General features: G+C 41.4%; 1 protein-coding gene and 1 pseudogene across 1 annotated transcript in view; one reads left to right on the forward strand and one right to left on the reverse strand.

Annotated features, from left to right (window-relative positions):
* LOC132865856 (zinc finger protein 850-like) overlaps nt 1-17,474 on the reverse strand; it is a 1,522,149-nt gene that overhangs the window by 748,232 nt on the left and 756,443 nt on the right. The gene's annotated exons all lie outside the window — the stretch shown is intronic.
* Nucleotides 1-17,474, forward strand: part of LOC132865865 (zinc finger protein 345-like) — a 46,253-nt pseudogene that overhangs the window by 18,126 nt on the left and 10,653 nt on the right.

A 17,474-nucleotide genomic window follows, 5' to 3' on the forward strand; every position in this document is an offset into this window, starting at 1 on the left:
AAACTTTTGTTGAGAGGTGGAAATAAGTAGAAGAGACTTAACTGGGCAAAAATTCACAGGAGTTGAACTTCTGAGCAGTGGAAAAGGGTCATGTTCTCAGATGAGAAGAAATTTGAATTATTTGGCAACGCTATGCAGCAGTAAGTCAGGTGCAGAAAGGGAGAAAGATACAAGGCAAACTGTATTTCTCCCATAGTAAAACATGGCGGAGGGGTCCTGCAAGTATGGGGAGCCATCACCTACAATGGAGTTGGTCATCTCTACAAAATAGATGGGACCCTCACTGCTGACAAGTACAGACAAATCCTTATCCATCATGCTGTGCCTTCTGGAAGAGCTCTCATTGGCAACAACTTAATCTTCCAGCAAGATAATGACCCAAAACACACAGCCAGGATGGTTAAACAGTATTTACAAAACAAAGAACAAGATGTCAGCTTGACAATTCTTGATTGGCCAGCCCAAAGTCCTGACATGAATAGAATTGAGCAAGTCTGGAACTACATGGAGCGAGAAAAGGTGAAAAGGGCTCCTTCAAACCTGCCACAGCTCTGGGAAGTGTTGCAAGACATATGGAGAGCAATTCCACTTGATTTTATTCATAAACTTTATGATGGCATGCCTGATCATGTCAGTGCACTTCAGTGTCAAGGGGTTCCATACCAAATATTGATAATATTTTAGAATGATTTACTCTGGTTACTTGTAACATTTGTTATGATGAAAATGTTTAGTTTATTAAGAGAACTTGAGAACAAAAGGTCAAATTGTGTTTTGTCATTTTGGTAGGTGTTTCCATATTTTTTGCCAATACTGGTACCTTGTTGTGTCCTGTTTGATCCCAGTCCTGATGGACACCTCTAGTCTCAACCAGATGCTCAGTGAACCTTACTGGCAAGCTTTCTTACAGGGATGTGATTTTTCCGCGAATTCGCGAAATTCCGCTTTTTTCACCTCAAAACTTGAAGAAAAATTTTTTTCCGATTTTTCCCTCATCCACATTTGTATCCTATTCGTTCCGACTTTGTTTGAAAGATGGCAGCCTCGGATTTGCATCTTTACGCCTCGATCACGGAGGCTGCCATCTTTCAACTCTTTGTTTGAAGCGAGCTTACGTACAGCTATCTAACAAACGCGTTCATTGGTTGTTACAGAGCGATGAGCCAATCACGTACCTCGTTTCATCTCAATGACGTAATTGGGTAAATGACGTAATTACGTCAATGAGATGAAACGAGGTACGTGATTGGCTCATCGCTCTGTAACAACCAATGAACGCGCTTGTTAGATAGCTGTACGTAAGCTCGCTTCAAACAAAGAGTTGAAAGATGGCAGCCTCCGTGATCGAGCGTAAAGATGCAAATCGAGTTAAAGAAATCGACAGAATAGTGAAAAAAAGTTCCGCTGGGAATGGTTGGAGAAAAACCGCGGCTCGCCTCGGGGCGAATTACGTCACAAGGCGTGGGGCTAGCGGGCCCTGCTCGCGCTGGTTCTTTGGGGGGGGGGTGTGTGTGTGTGTGTGTGTGAGAGAGTGTGTGTGAGTGAGAGAGTGAGTGAGAGTGTGTGAGCGAGAGTGAGCGTGTGTGTGTGAGCGAGAGAGTGTGTGTGTGTGTGTGTGTGTGTGTGAGAGAGCGAGAGTGTGTGTGTCAGCGTTGCATGTTGACCATTAAATTGGCTTGAATTTGTTAATCATGACAAGTTTTTTCTTGTGTGTTTGCTTGCCATTTTAGTACAATTTTTAAGTCAGAAAACCCCAGAACCCAGGAGCTTCGGGGGGCTTCCCCCCTTGTCCCCCCACCAGGCTGCTGCCCTGGACCAGCTGGGGGCCTGTGGCCCCCAGCCCCCTGGCTAAAATTTTCAGATAATTTCACCAGCCCCAAATCACATCCCTGTTCTTAGGATAATCTTTATTCAGTACTAATGTACTGTATATGGTCTTAGATAGACACACACAGATTGCACACACATTTGGGCCTCATTTCTTCCTGTTGTGTTTTCTCTACTCCTAGACTGTGAAGTTTGCAAATCCTTCTTCCTCAACAAATGCGAGGTTCATGGACCACCCCTCTTCATCCCCTATACTCCTGTTCCCATGGGAGTCCCTGACCGAGCCAGACAAACACTTCCTCCTGGGCTAGAAATCCAGAAGTCCAGTATTCCTGATGCAGGCCTTGGAGTGTTTAATAAGGGGGAGACTGTTCCAGTAGGTGCACACTTCGGCCCCTGCCAGGGAGAGCTGGTGAACCGAGAGGAAGCCAAGAACAGTGGAGACTCCTCGGTTGTGAGTTTATCATAAATTTTATTATAAAGATTGTATATTTTTATGTAACAAAATATGATGACTAGATGAAGGTAGCTCCAATTAACCCATTGACGCCGGATGCTGCGTCGTGCAACATTGCCCCTAGCGCCGGTTGTTGCATAACGCAACATTGCCCCAAATGCTGGTTGCTGCATAACGCGGCATTGTTGATTTGTCATTATTTTCAAGACGCATGCCAGACTTGTTTTTTTTAATAAAAATGTGTTAGTGTTAATGCTGAATGAGCATGATCCAATAAAAGCAGAGAATTTTATCTTTTAAATGCAACTTATTTCATGTCTCTATGTGCTTCAGAGGCTGAGATATTGAATTTTTCATAGGCGTTTTCAATTCATTATTTTTATTTCAGAAAACCCTCAGGCAGATGGGGACCTTTTCTAAAAACTGGCTTAGGCATTTGCAGACGTTTTTTTGCAGGCATTTCAGGCGTCAGTGGGTTAATATCAATTTCTTCTCGCAGATATGTGGAGTAGTAGTGTAAATCGTAAGTTTGAGCACAATGCGGTCCGACATCGGTTCTTTTAGCCAGTGTGGTGGAACTTACCGGTTAATAAAAATACTAGTAACACCTCAGTGCTCAAGTAAATAAAGTAATCCTCAAGCAAATATTTCTTTATTGTATAATTATTCATGAAAGTCCCATAAAATCACAAGCCCAGGTAGTCACCAACATAAGTCCTCCCATAACGACGCCTAAACATGGTCAGCTTCCTGTATTACACAAAATATTAGTCGTCATCAACAACAACATTCCATTATAGTCTGTTTTCCCAAATGCAGTTGAGAAAAACTGTACCAAGTTTTCCTTGACTCTCTTGCATGCACAACATGGTAGCTTCTCTCTCTCTCTCTCTCTCACACACACACACACACACACACACACACACACAAACACGAAACATATTCATTTACACTTAGTTTGTTTCTTTTCTAAATGTCAAGGATAAACAGAGAAGCATGACACTACAGGATCTGAACAGATACTGTTAACTATAATTAATGCTAAAGTTAATATAAAACTTGTTACCACACCAACGAGCCAATGGTTTTCGATGCCACAAAATTTGCCACCTGTGCAAGTTGGTTTGATGCTGGGGTCTGCAGTTGGTGTGACGTTGTTTCATTTCCGTGAATTCACAAATGCAGACAAAATATAATTTGAACATCGGTTCAGTGAGGGTTGAGTTTAGATATGTACAGTATATACCTGGTGTGCTGTGAGACAAAGTGAAGTGTGCTGTGGAATTTTGAGCAACCCCATGCATTTTTATGCAGGCTCATGAAATAATATTTTTTAAAATACAACGACTGTACTTTTTCATTTAAAATGTTTGTAGGTAGTCACTTTTAACTTTTAAATTTTTTGAAAAATCTAAATGGCCTTTAATCCCATTTTGAAAATAAATTTGGCTCCAGGGAGGAGGATTATTATTGTAGCGACCAGAAAAGGCAGTCGCTTTAGTTGTTGCCAGTTCCACGGAGTCTTGCTAGAGTGCAAAGGCTCATGGGGCTGTTAATGTAAAAGCTTGGAGAACATTAGGGGCTAAATAGCAATGAGCCACCTTGACCAAGACTCCTGCAGTAATTGATCACCTCTGGCCAGTATTTCTGATAGGCATGTATCTTGTGGTAAAATAAAACCTCTAGAACCATTTTATCCACAGAGCATAGGATGTCACATAAGTCAATCAGTCCCTGTCCCAGTCCACCATCCCACCCTGCCTGAAGTCCTCTACCATCTTCCATTGCCAAAAAAGACCATTAGCAGCCTGAATGACTACTGTCCAGTGGCACTTACTCCCGTCATCATGAAGTGCTTTGAGCAACTGGTTCAGACTTGCATCATCGCAAGTCCCCCACCCATGTTAGACACCAGTATGCTTATAGAGCTAATGGGTCTACAGTGGACGCCATCGCTACAACTCTCCACACTGCCCTCACTCACCTTGAGCAGCAGGAGAGCTATGCTAGGCTGTTCTTTGGGGACTTTAGCTCAGCATTCAACACCATTCTCCCTCACAGACTGGTGTCCAACCTGACAGACCTGGGACTGTCTTAATCCATCTGCCACTGGATAAAGGACTTCCTGTCTGATCGCTCACAGAGGGTGAGAGAAGGCCCCCACATCGCCTCAGCAATGGCTCCCTTCTCTTCAACCTCTAGTCAAGTTTATTTTTATAGTGCTTTTAACAATAGACATTGCTGCAAAGCAGCTTTACAAAATTTGAACGACTTAACCCATTGATGCCTGAAACGCCTGCAAAAAAACATTTGCAAATGCCTAAGCCAGTTTTTAGAAAAGGTCCCCATCTGCCTGAGGGTTTTCTGAAATAAAAATAATTAATTGAAACCGCCTATGAAAAATTCAATATCTCAGCCTCTGAAACACATAAAGACATGAAATAAGTTGCATTTAAAAGATAAAATTCTCTGCTTTTATTGGATCGTGCTCATTCAGCATTAACACTAACACATTTTTATAAAAAAAAAACAAATCTCAGAGTCAGAGGAGTAAAAATAAGCATTATATGATTCATTCATATAAAGAACGACATATCAACACAGATCAATTGATCTAAAAACATGTCAACACATAGATTAATTCATCTAACATGGAACAAGGCACTTTGTCATGGGAGAAAGGTGGGAAAGGAGTGAGGAGAGGTGGTGAAAGTCCTGAGGAGGAACTGGAGGAAATGACCGGGGGAAACGACCGGAGGAACAAATTTCCAAAGACTGACACTGACCTCACACACACACTACTGTCGTAGAACGTGGTGCATGAAGCACTCGTGGTGCAGGGGAATATTGCACTGCCTGCATCCCATCAGTGTAGACCCCGGGCGCACATTGGTGCCAGTGTGCTTTTTGGCACAATCCCTGCAGGTCTTTCTTTTGTTGTTGTTTCCATAGCCTGTCCGATTTGTCCACTGCAGGGTCAGTGTTGTCTTGGAGATGTAGATATCTAAAAAACATGATTCAAGATTCAAAATTCAAAGTTTTTGCTGGCTGGATTTCTTTATGATGTTTGGTGTCCATGTAAACTTATGACGTGCACGTGTTGGCCATTATTGTTTTTATTTTTGTGTATTGTGCTATGCATATGAATTTATTTATCTATTCCATATGTATTGTTATTTAAGTTATTTATTTATAATTGTATTACTATTTATCAATGTTGGACATTTGGGACATTTAGGTATTTGGGACATGTACTTTTGCTTTACGATTCAGGATAAAGTAAAGTTACTGCCCAATACTGCTATTTATTATACTACTATTTAGGGCTGGGCGATATGAGAAAAAATTATATCACGATATATTTTTTCAAAATTTTCGATAACGATATATATCACGATATAAATCAAATCACCATTTTTGTATTTTCTTTAATTTTCTGCTCAAAATATGAACATTACAAATTAGTAGTTCCTTCCTAATTAACAAAAATAGCTTAACAAGCCTTCAAGTTTCACAGAACCAAAACAAACTGGATGCACATTCTTTTGTCCTTTTTGTTCAAATGAATAAACTGAAACTGAAAAATAAAAACTATATACCATTGTTAATCATTTGTGCAAATTCTAGCAGCTTTCAAATAAACATAAAAGACATATTGACGTGTAAACCTTATGCTGCAAGGAGAAAAAAAGTGCAATCCTGTACGTCAGTGTGTTTAAGGTTTTTAAGGTTTGACTGTTTACAGGTTACGAGCGAGGAAGACAAGTCTATCCACTGTCTCAGGTTTTAAAGCTGCCCTGTGGCAGGTCACAATGTTCCCCCCTGCGCTAAATACCCTCTCAGAGGGTGTGCTGGTTGCAGGGATGCATAAATAGCGCTTTGCAAGGCAGCTAAGTCTTGGGAAGTTTCTTTCATTGATCTTCCACCACTGCAGTGGGTCCGTTTTGCTGTCTGCATCTGCTGCCATCAGGTAGTTTTCAAGTTCCCTCTCAACTCTCTCTCTGTCATTGAGTCCTGGGCTGGAGTGCGATTTCTTAAAGAAGCTGCCCAATGACTTTTTTTGTTTCTTCAGGGGGGGAGGCACTGCAGCATCTCCTGCCTCTGCTTGTTCTGGTGCTGCTTCCTCTGTTCTGACTGAAGTGGACAGGTCCTCCAGCATCTCAGACACAGCTCTCATTTTGATGGCATCAATGTTTTCTGGGTTGATGTATTGCACCTTGAAACGTGGATCAACCAACGTTGCAATATCAAGCAGTTCCTCAGTAATCGGATCAGTATACTTTTCATCCAGGTATGACATGACTGTCATCTTCAATTCTTTGGTGAGCTGTGTTTCATCGTCGGCTGGCTTCAGAATCTGTGTTCTGAAAAGTTGCAGCATCGGCTTGAGGTATGACACACTCACATAATTTTCACTGGAGAGTGAATCAGTGAATTCCAGTAGTGTATTCAGGGCCCCATGCACAGATTCCAGGACCTCTATGTCTTGCCATGCAGGAACCAGTTGTCTTGTCTTTTTGTCTGCGCCTAAGACCTGAGCGACGGCTTTCTGCTGCTTCAGCATTCTTTCAACCATCTTCTGACGTGAGCCCCACCTGGTGGGTGACTCGGTCACTAACTTGTGCTGGGGTAGGTGAAGCTCTTCCTGAGCAGCAGCCAGGTCTCTCTTCTTCTTCCAAGAGAAGATGAAGGCAGCCACTGCTTTCTTACACACACCCACAGCACGCTCCACTTTCTTGTTCTTTCCGGCTCTCTCTGGGGAAAAAAAAAACAGAAAAGGAGAACTAGTATGATTATTTATAATAGTCCTACAGAATATTTTACATGAGGGGCTGCATAATCAAGACAGTCTTTTTAAATTTAATAGACATGGGCCTGAATCCAACATAGTTTGAATAGGTTAGAATCTTCTGAGGTGGCAAATAATCTTTGAGAAATACATAAAGCATAATTTTAAACGGGTGGCCTAATAAACATTATGAAAAGTATTAACTCTCTAACATTGTAAAACTTTCTTGTCTAGTTTCTTTTTAAATAATTGTTTTTTTTTAAAAAAGATAATAATGAACATGAATTTTTCATATTTATACGACCTGAAAATATAATTAAGGCAATTCTGCTATTCAACTTACCAACAGCTGAGTGAAGTTGATGCCCAAAACACTGCAGGCGAGTCCAGTTGTTGAGGGAGGTAGCTTTCACTATATTTGCTCCACTATCTGTGGTAATGCAAACTTGTTTGCTTTCACTTAGCCCCCATGAAGCAAGCGATTCTGTCAGTCCTGATGCAGTTGCTTCACCAGTATGGTCCTCGGGAAAGTATGCCGTTTGGAGGCATTTGCTCTTTAAAGTCCAGTCTTGCTCAATGTAGTGAGCAGTGAGGCTCATATATGGTTCTGACGTTCGACTTGACCACATGTCCGATGTGGTGGCAAAGTATGACACGGCTTGCAGGTCCCTCTGCACTCCGTGTACATGTTTGGGATTGCTGTCTGCGAAAAGTGCTTGCGTCCTGGGAGTTGATAACGAGGGTCGATCACATTCATTAGCTGTTTGAATTCTGCCGTTTCGACTGTGCGTATTGGCAGCATGCCTTTTGCAATGAAGTGTGTGATTTTATGTGTAATGTCTTTGTGTCGCTTCGATGTTTTCTCATACGGCATGATGCGGGAAAGAGCGGACTGCATGGTCTGTTGATGAAGCTTCTTTTTACCGGCATTCGAGGGGTCATTGCTGGTCTGACAGCACTATGCGTGCTCTAGTGGGTGATACTGTTTTAAATGCTGGAAACAATTGGTGGTGTTTCCAGTCTTAGTAGGGACGTGCTTTCGGCATAATTTGCATAGTGTAACACTTTGTTGTATGTCCGATTTTAAATATCCAAAATACCTCCACACAACCGAAGATCTCTGGCCCTTCTTTTCAACGATGTCCTCCAGGGCAGTGCTCTGACTTTCCTGTTCAGAACTCCGGTCAGTCGGCTTCTCGCTCATTTTTATAATCGCTTTGTTTCACGCTTTGTTGGAGAAATGCCGCGCTCCTGCAAACTTCACCACAGCCATGCTGTGCGTTGCTGCTACACGTGTGTGTGTGTTTGTGTGTGCACACAACCTAACTTGACGTGGCTCTCTTCCAACTGATGGTTACGTGCGGTACTGTTTAGTTATGATTGGCTATTCGCGTGTCTGTCAAAACTTCGGATGAAGTAATTTTATTGAAGGCGTAGGCTTATCGTAGGCATATCGTACGTGTCTAATTTCTAATTGTAGAGATTTTATATCGTGAATAACATCGTAATCGTAAAATCGCCCAGCCCTACTACTATTACTATTGCTATATACTGTTACTATAACTAAAGCATAATCACATTATTATTATTATTATTATTATTAGTAGTAGTAGTAGTAGGCCTAGTAGAAGGCTCTAACACCACTTCGGGTACATTACTGGCCATGATGGAGACGTCATTGCAAAATAATAATAATAATAATAATAAATAAAAAAAACCCTGCATCGTATGTCTTGCATTATGCAATTATACTGTATACTGCAGTAACACTAGTTAAACAAAAATCCTAGTTTTCATACTGCAGTAATTCGCAGAGGTTTTTTCATAAGGGTAACGCCACGCAATAAGACACAGAAGCTGTCAGAAGAGAGTGCAAGAATAAATAATTACCTCCAGATCATGTCGAAGCAATCTCGTGCCATCACTCAGGGGACATTTGTCTGATACAGCCACTTGCTCTGTCTCCAGTAATCCCGGCGAGTTGGTAGTTTTATTATCTCAAAAGTTATGCAGAGACCGATGAACGATTTCATCTCCTGTTTTGAGACGGCGCTCCACTTTAAGTTTGATGGTGTGTGGCCGCGCTTGGAATTCCTCCTCCTCCTCATCCTCTCGAAACAAATCCCACTCCTGCTCTCTATCTAAGGGGTCTTCCGACACATCTCCCTCTATCTCTTCCTCGATTAAAATCTGTTCACCCCCCTCCAACTCCACATCACTTCCATCGCTGTCACAGCATGTCTCCGCAGTAACCGCTGACATTTTCGCCGGTGTCAAATAGCTAAACAAACGCACGTGTGCAGAACAGCGAGTATGGCTGATTGATTGACGTTACTGTCGACAAATCACACAACAAATTTTTGGTCACATGGTCTTAAAAAATCGACATCCTCCGCATCTCCGTTCACAAGCTGCTCCAATGCTTTCCCATTTCCACCACTTCAGGAAGTCAGTGAAAAAGTCAGTGAAAGATGTTGCTGCACAGGCAAGAGACAACGTCACAAAAATGCAGAAGAAAACATTCACTGCTGTACTCACCCGAAGTCAGCTGAAGACACAAAGCCCAATTGCAGTCCAGGACGAAGCACAATCCAAGTCCAGAAACCCACCACCAACAGTAGCAGCAGTCCAAAATCTATTGGACGAAAGGCGCTTCAGCAGTCTAAGACGGTCTAAGTAACTGGGATCCTGATGTGTCGAGGGCGGATACAGGCCTTCAAAGAGGACCGTGGAGCTGTTCCCCTGCTACCATACCAAGCCTGGGTCTCCACTGTCCTGACCCGTGAAGCACACAGTGAGGGACATGACGGAGTGGCAGGAACTCTGCTGCGGATGCAAAAGAGAGCCTGGGTGATCAGAGGAAGAATTCTGGCCCAAAACGTTGTCGGCAACTGCATCATCTGCAAGAAGGAAAGAGCAAAAACCTGTCAGCAAATCATGGGTGACTTACCTGAAGAGCGTGTCAATCCAGCTGCGCCATTCCAATTCACATCTGTCGACCTGTTCGGACCATATCAAGTGAAGGATGATGTCAGAAGGAGAGCAAGCATGAAAGGATGGGGCATACTATTCTGCTGTATGTCAAGCCGAGCCATTCATGTCGAACTGGCAAACACACTAACAACAGAGAGCTTCCTCCTTGCTTACCAGAGGTTCACTTCTGTCCGTGGTCATCCACAGAAGATCTGGTCCGATCCTGGAACAAACTTCATTGGAGCGAAACCTGTCCTGGAAGAAATGTATACTTACCTGAGACAACTGAACAAAGAATCACTTGAAGAGTATGCTGCCAAAAACGGTACCTGCTGGACGTGGAAAATCCCTCCAGCTGACTCACCCCACCGGAATGGTGCTGTCGAAGCTGCTGTCAAGGTCACCAAGAGAGCTCTGCAAAGCCTTGGTGGTGGAGGAGGCCTTACCTTCAGTGAGTTCCTGACAGTGCTTAAGCTAGTTGCTAACCTTGCCAACGAAAGGCCAATTGATGCCAGAGTTCAGAGCCGTGAGGACCGCATTAACAACGTAACCCCAAACACACTGTTGCTTGGCCGAGCCACACAAACTGGAGACTTCAAAACAGTAAACTACACCACCTACCCCTTCAGGAGACTGCAAGAAATGCAAACACAAGTTAGCCACTTCTGGAGATCCTGGAGCCAACTTGCAGGTCCGAACCTGTTCATCCGCAGCAAGTGGCACACTGCAAAAAGATATGTTGCCGTCGGAGACGTAGTGTGGCTCTGCGACCAAAACGCACTGAGGGGGCAATTCAAGCTTGCAAGAGTGGTAAGCGTGAATGCAGACTCCCAAAGCATTGTCCAGGATGTCCAGGTGAGAGTCCCCCTAGGTGGACGTGCTCAGGTGAAGACTCCAAAGCCAACCAAAAAGTCCTGGGACCCACAGGGTACCACACTGCATCGGGATGTGCGACGCCTTATCATCCTCCTCCCAGTGGAGGAACAAGTCAGCAGAGACCAGCGCGCCTGATGGGTGCGATCTTCCCGTGTCGCGCCACGCCAAGATCGAGTGGGAGGTGTCGCGGCGACCTGCCGCAAGTAGTGTCTGAACGCAGGCTCACATGATTGACAGCTGCCTCCGCCACTCCCTGCTACGCTGAATCGTAGTGCTACGCTGCCAGCGCACGGCTTGACAGCACGCTGCGCTGAACAGGTGAAGCCAATCACAATGCTAATTAGCAGGGCAGCGGTCGTTCTAGAACAATAGGCAGAGTTGGTGTTCAGTTTGTAATGAAGCAGCAGCACAGCAGTTGCAAAGAGAATTCGCTACTAACAAACCTTACAGCACATCGGGGGAAAAAAGGACGAAAAAGGCTACCGGTAAGACCACTGAACTATATGCAAACGCTGCGCTCGCAGTAATCCATGGGCATGAGAAATGTTTGTTTCTTATAGCTTGCTGGTAGTTGCTAACGTGTGTCCTTCATTTCATTACATTAGTTTCATTTCATCAGTTTCCTTTCTCAGTGGCGTGTAGTAATCAGTTAAAGTGCACAAACTGCCTGTTAAAGGGCTAATGGTTAAAATGGTTAGAAGTAAATGGTTCTTAGTTTAGAACTGGTTTTCTGTTCATTTATGTTTGTTCACTAACATATTGCCTGAATGATTAAAATATACTTAACTTACCTTATACATAAATATTTATATATTGTTGCCTAATTAACTTGGGCTTTGTTGTAGAAAAACAGGCATATATTCATACATGCTTTGTTGTAGAAAAACAGGCATTTATTCATACATGCTTTGTTATAGAAAAACAGGCATTTATTCATACATTTATTTTTGTTTGTAAGGTTTTTCACCTTCTACTTCTGCTTCTACTTCTGGTTCTACTTCTGCTTCTACTTCTACCTTTTCTTCTGGAAAAACCATACTACCACAATTCTACTACAATGTTAACTCCCCTGAAAATCAATAAGACACAAGACGAGTGGAATCCTGTGTCCGAGTCCTTCCCTTTCAAGTGTAGGAAACCCGTGATGTCTTTTTTTTTTTTTAAAAAGAGTTTTTGTGTTGTTAATATATATTATATGGACATATTTATTTTTAATAAGCAGATGTTGCACTGGTAGGATGGCATCCAATTTCGTTGTACGATATGCAATGACACGTTTTTATATTCAAAAGTGGAGCTCTCCGTCTTATGATTTCTCCTTCCACACACACTTGCCACATTAGTTCACTACCTGTCAAGTTAAACATGTAAAAGCAAAAATGTCCAAGTCTATTGCAATACTTCATAAAACTAAACACATTCTAAGCCAAAACTCATTGCACGCACTTTATAATTCTCTGCTTGTTCCATACATAACTTATTGTGTGGAGGTCTGGGGAAATGCATGTAAAACAATCACAAACCCGATCTTCATATTGCAGAAAAGAGCTATTAGGATCGTACACAACGTATGTTATAGTGAACCAACCAATCAGTTGTTTATAAACTTGAATGGCCTTAAATTTCGTGATTTTGTGGATTACAAAATTGCTCAATTTGTTTAAAATCAAAAACAAAACTATCCCTGACTGTATTCAGAGGTTCTTTCAAATCAGAGAGTGTCATTATGAATTAAGAGGAACTCGTATATGTTTGTTAAAGTTCAGAACAAATGTGAAACAGAGGTGTATATCTATTACAGGAGTTAATTTATGGAATGGTCTTGAAAATGAAATTAAACTGTGTAACACGCTTAAAGGCCTTAAAGCACACAAACATGGCAGTAAATACAAAACTGAGATATGAAATATGTTTGGAAAAAAATGGTTTGATTTAAATTTGATCCAGCTACTTGATATTTAATGCTACAGAATACGAAAACTGCAAAATCCAATATGTATGTTTTGGTGTTCATTTGAAATTGAAAGCTGTAAAATTGTATTGAACAAAATGTAACCGATACTATTGTTACTATTTTATTTTTTTTTTCCCTTTTTGTTTCTTTCCTAAATTCCTTTGGCATAAAAAAAAGATTTATTAATTTGAGATGAGGGTAGACGCAATAAGCTTTTGCTTCAGTCTAATCCTTTTCGGTCTTTCTTGCTGATATGTAGCCTATGTAACCAGTGTGTATGTTATTGAAAGTTGAAATGACTGAAATAAATAATTAAATCTAAAATAAGCAGATGTTGCACTGGTAGGATGGCGTCCAATTTCGTTGTACGATATGCAATGAGACACTTTTATATTCAAAAGTGGAGCTCTCCATCTCATGATTTCTCCTTCCACACACACTTGCCACATTAGTTCACTACCTGTCAAGTTTATTTTTGAACATCAACATGCTTCTAGGATATGTTGCATAATCACGGTCACCTACTTCTATGTTTGAGCTGAGAGAGATTTCTTTCACAGCTACCCTAACTTGCAAAAGAACAGGTAGCTTTTCCTCTGGCAGTAGTTATTAAAAAAAAAGACAGAATAATAGTGTTTCCCTCAGGATTTTGTGAAACTAGGGTCAGTGGCCCTCGCTCTGGGGGCATGCTCCCCTGTGAGATAATTTTGTTTATTTTAAAGTTAAATGTATCAAACTGGTGCACTTTGAGAGAAAAATTAAGAGTTTTAGATCTATGAAGACCTTGCACAAAACAATTTTGTGCTTTAGTAATTTAAGCATAAACACACTGGTTGTATCGATATGAATGGTGATGCCACAGCAAAAAGGCCACACCCGCAAAGCATGGTTAAGGAGTTTCAGTTCATAAACGGTTAAAAAAATGACTAGAGCATACACTTCAGCCCTCAAAGAAATGAAGCAGAAGTGGTTACCTGTGTTCAATTGTTTGTTTGTTTTTTTAGAAAATGGAAAATATTGAATAGAGAACATTCAGAATAATTTCATTTTAGCCAAAAAATAAACCTATTTTGAACTCTGGTTAGAGCATGCACTTGTGTTTTGAATGACGAATACATGCTACCGGATGTGTTAGCAGCTTTTCTGACTCAAATAAGCTAAAACTCTCTACAAATTTAACCATGCACTGTTTTAAAGCAAGGATATGAGATTCGGACATGCTGATGTTAACGTTCTCTAAGCTCAAGTTTGATGAATGCTAATTATCAATGCTAACTTCTCCATTGATGTTATCTGTTTGCTGTTTTACATTGATAACCATAGTATTGTGTTTGGACTAGTGGATGACTGGAGTGGACACTTAATGTTATCAGTCTCAAATCAAATGGTGTTTGTGTTATGAAAATGCTTCCGTCACTCACTACAGTCTAGGCAACTCATGGAAAACACTGTAATGAGCGTTGCCTCACATTTTTAATAAATTATACAATTGCCTGTCTGATTTACCTATCTGTTTTAATAATTGACAATCTGCTGTAGTGCAATCTGGGTCAAATTTTGCAAATGACCTTCTAGCCCATCATAATGTGTGTGACATTCTTCATAATCGATAGCCAACTTTTAATTTGGTGTGCCTTGACATTCTGATTTGACCTTTGATGTGCTTCAGCCCCAACAAGCTTGGAAATCTCTGATACATATGATAGTCAGTTATGGTTGGGCAAGTTACAGCAGTTTTAAATGAACATGTAGCCTAGCCCATCTCTAAAGTCCTTCCCGCTCCATGCAGTCAGGCACATTGGGTGGCGCTGACCTTTGTTTCCATAGCCCTCGGCCTCTCACCTATACAGCTAGGGTTACAGGGGGGCTAGTCCTCTGGTAACCGTGAGAGGCAACAGCCTAGTCTATAGCTATGTTTTAATGTCCATTTTAAGCTCTTCATTCTGGTCCTTGAAAATGGCATTGCAGGCCAATTCAGGGTGCTGATGCCCAAACAGTATGTAGATTTTCTTTTTTTAAACATTTGGAAGCCTATGCCTCTAATGCCTGGTTTGTTTGGGGTTTTTTTGGTCCCTCCTTTAATTTTTGACCTTTCCATGGCTTTTGTTTCACTGCTGCACACTGCTTTTGCATTAGTGTAGAATGTTAATGTGCATTAGCTAACTTGGTTGTGATTGACCGGTGAGAACACATATGCTGTCATGTGAACCCGAAATGACAGGCCCACAGAGAGGGCCGGTAAAAGCACGGCAAAACAAAATCTCTGTTCATTATGCCCTGACGAATAAACGTGACCCAAGAATAGCTGGTTCTGTTCAGTCAGTCATCCTAGCTTACTTCTCAAGGGAATTTTTACAGCTAGAGGAAATATCCTTAGCAAAATCCATTCCAGTATGTTGCCTTCCCTCTTTTTCACATTCCTGACCGTAGTTGGGAAGCGGGAGTGAATCCGGTTTGCTAGACTTGCTCACTTCCCTGCTCACATGACTTTCATCATGCTCCTGGATTCTAACGGGTATATGAGTCAGGACACACACACGGCATTGGTCTGAACAAAGTAACGTCTTCATATGAAAATAGCGCTCATCACCATTACAGTCGTGGCTAACTCCACATACAGTGCTCAGCGTAAATGAGTACACCCCCTTTGAAAAGTAACATTTTAAACAATCTCAATGAACACAATTTCCAAAATGTTGACAAGACAAAGTTTAATATAACATCTGTTTAACTTATAACGTGAAAGTAAGGTTAATAATATAACTTAGATTACACGTTTTTCAGTTTTACTCAAATTAGGGTGGTGCAAAAATGAGTACACCCCACAACAAAAACTACTACATCTAGTACTTTGTATGGCCTCCATGATTTTTAATGACAACACCAAGTCTTCTAGGCATGGAATGAACAAGTTGGCAACATTTTGCAACATCAATCTTTTTCCATTCTTCAACAATGACCTCTTTTAGTGGCTGAATGGAGAGTGATGCTCAACTTGTCTCTTCAGAATTCCCCATAGGTGTTCGACTGGGTTCAGATCAGGAGACATACTTGGCCACTGAATCACTTTCACCCTGTTCTTCTTCAGAAATCCAACAGTGGCCTTAGATGTGTGTTTAGGATCATTGCCATGTTGGAAAAGTGCACGACGACCAGGGCACAGAGTGATGGTAGCATCTTCTCTTTCAGTATAGAGCAATACATCTGTGAATTCATGATGCCATCAATGAAATGCAGCTCCCCGACACCAGCAGCTCTCATGCAGCCCCACATAAGGACACTGCCACCACCATGTTTCACTGTAGGCACCATGCATTTTTCTTTGTATTCCTCACCTTTGCGACGCCATACAGTTTTGAAGCCATCAGTTCCAAAAACATTTATCTTGGTCTCATCACTCCAGAGTACAGAGTCCCAGTAGTCTTCATCTTTGTCAGCACGGGCTCTGGCAAACTCGAGGCGGGCTTTTTTGTGCTTGGGCTTTTGGAGAGGCTTCTTTCGTGGACAGCATCCATGCATGCCATTCCTCTGCAGTGTACGCCGTATTGTGTCACCGGAAATAGTCACCCCAGTTTGGCTTTCTACTTCTTTAGATAACTGCAGTGAATTTGCATGCCAATTTTCTTCAACCCTTCTCATCAGAAGACGCTCCTGTCGAGGTGTTAACTTCCGTGGATGACCTGGACGTCTCTGTGAGATGGTTGCAGTTCCATCTTTCTTAAATTTTTGTACCACTTTTGCTACAGTATTCTGACTGATAAGTAAAGCTTTGCTGATCATCTTGTAGCCTTCACCTTTGTGGTGTAAAGAAATTATTTTCTTTGGGAAACTCTGAAGAGACAAGTTGAGCATCACTCTCCAGCATCCAGTCACTAAAAGAGGTCGTTGTTGAAGAATGGAAAAAGATTGATGTTGCAAAATATCGCCAACTTGTTCATTCCATGCCTAGAAGACTTGGTAATGTCATTAAAAATCATGGAGGCCATACAGAGTACTAGATGTAGTAGTTTTTGTTGTGGGGAGTACTCATTTTTGCACCACCCTAATTTGAGTAAAACTGAAAAAAAAAAAAACGTGTAATCTAAGTTATATTATTAACCTTACTTTCACGTTATAAGTTAAACAGATGTTATATTAAACTTTGTCTTGTCAACATTTTGGAAATTGTTTTTCATTGAGATATTGTTTAAAATGTTACTTTTCAAAGGGGGTGTACTCATTTATGCTGAGTACTGTAACTTCTGCATAGTGACAAAACCCAGCCATATGCTGGGGGGGAATCTGGCTAAACCCCTGCTGCAACAGGCCCTCTTAAAACTGCAGGGCATATTTTACAAGTACCATGCAACTATCTGAGGAAATTATGATTAAAACATTGATAGAATTAGACTAAAATTAAAACTGAGTTCCACTGATGGAATCTTGACCAAAAAAAAAAAAAAGACTTAAATGTAACTACTATTTTCAGGACACATGACTAAAAGTAAATTTAAAATCATTTAAATTAAAGATGAACACTGCTACACTGAACTAAAACAACATTGGCGCCCAAATAAATATTACTTGTACAGATCAAAAATATTTTATATAAAACCCAT

Source organism: Neoarius graeffei, chromosome 18, assembly GCF_027579695.1.
Source record: "Neoarius graeffei isolate fNeoGra1 chromosome 18, fNeoGra1.pri, whole genome shotgun sequence".
NCBI classification, from domain to species: domain Eukaryota; kingdom Metazoa; phylum Chordata; class Actinopteri; order Siluriformes; family Ariidae; genus Neoarius; species Neoarius graeffei.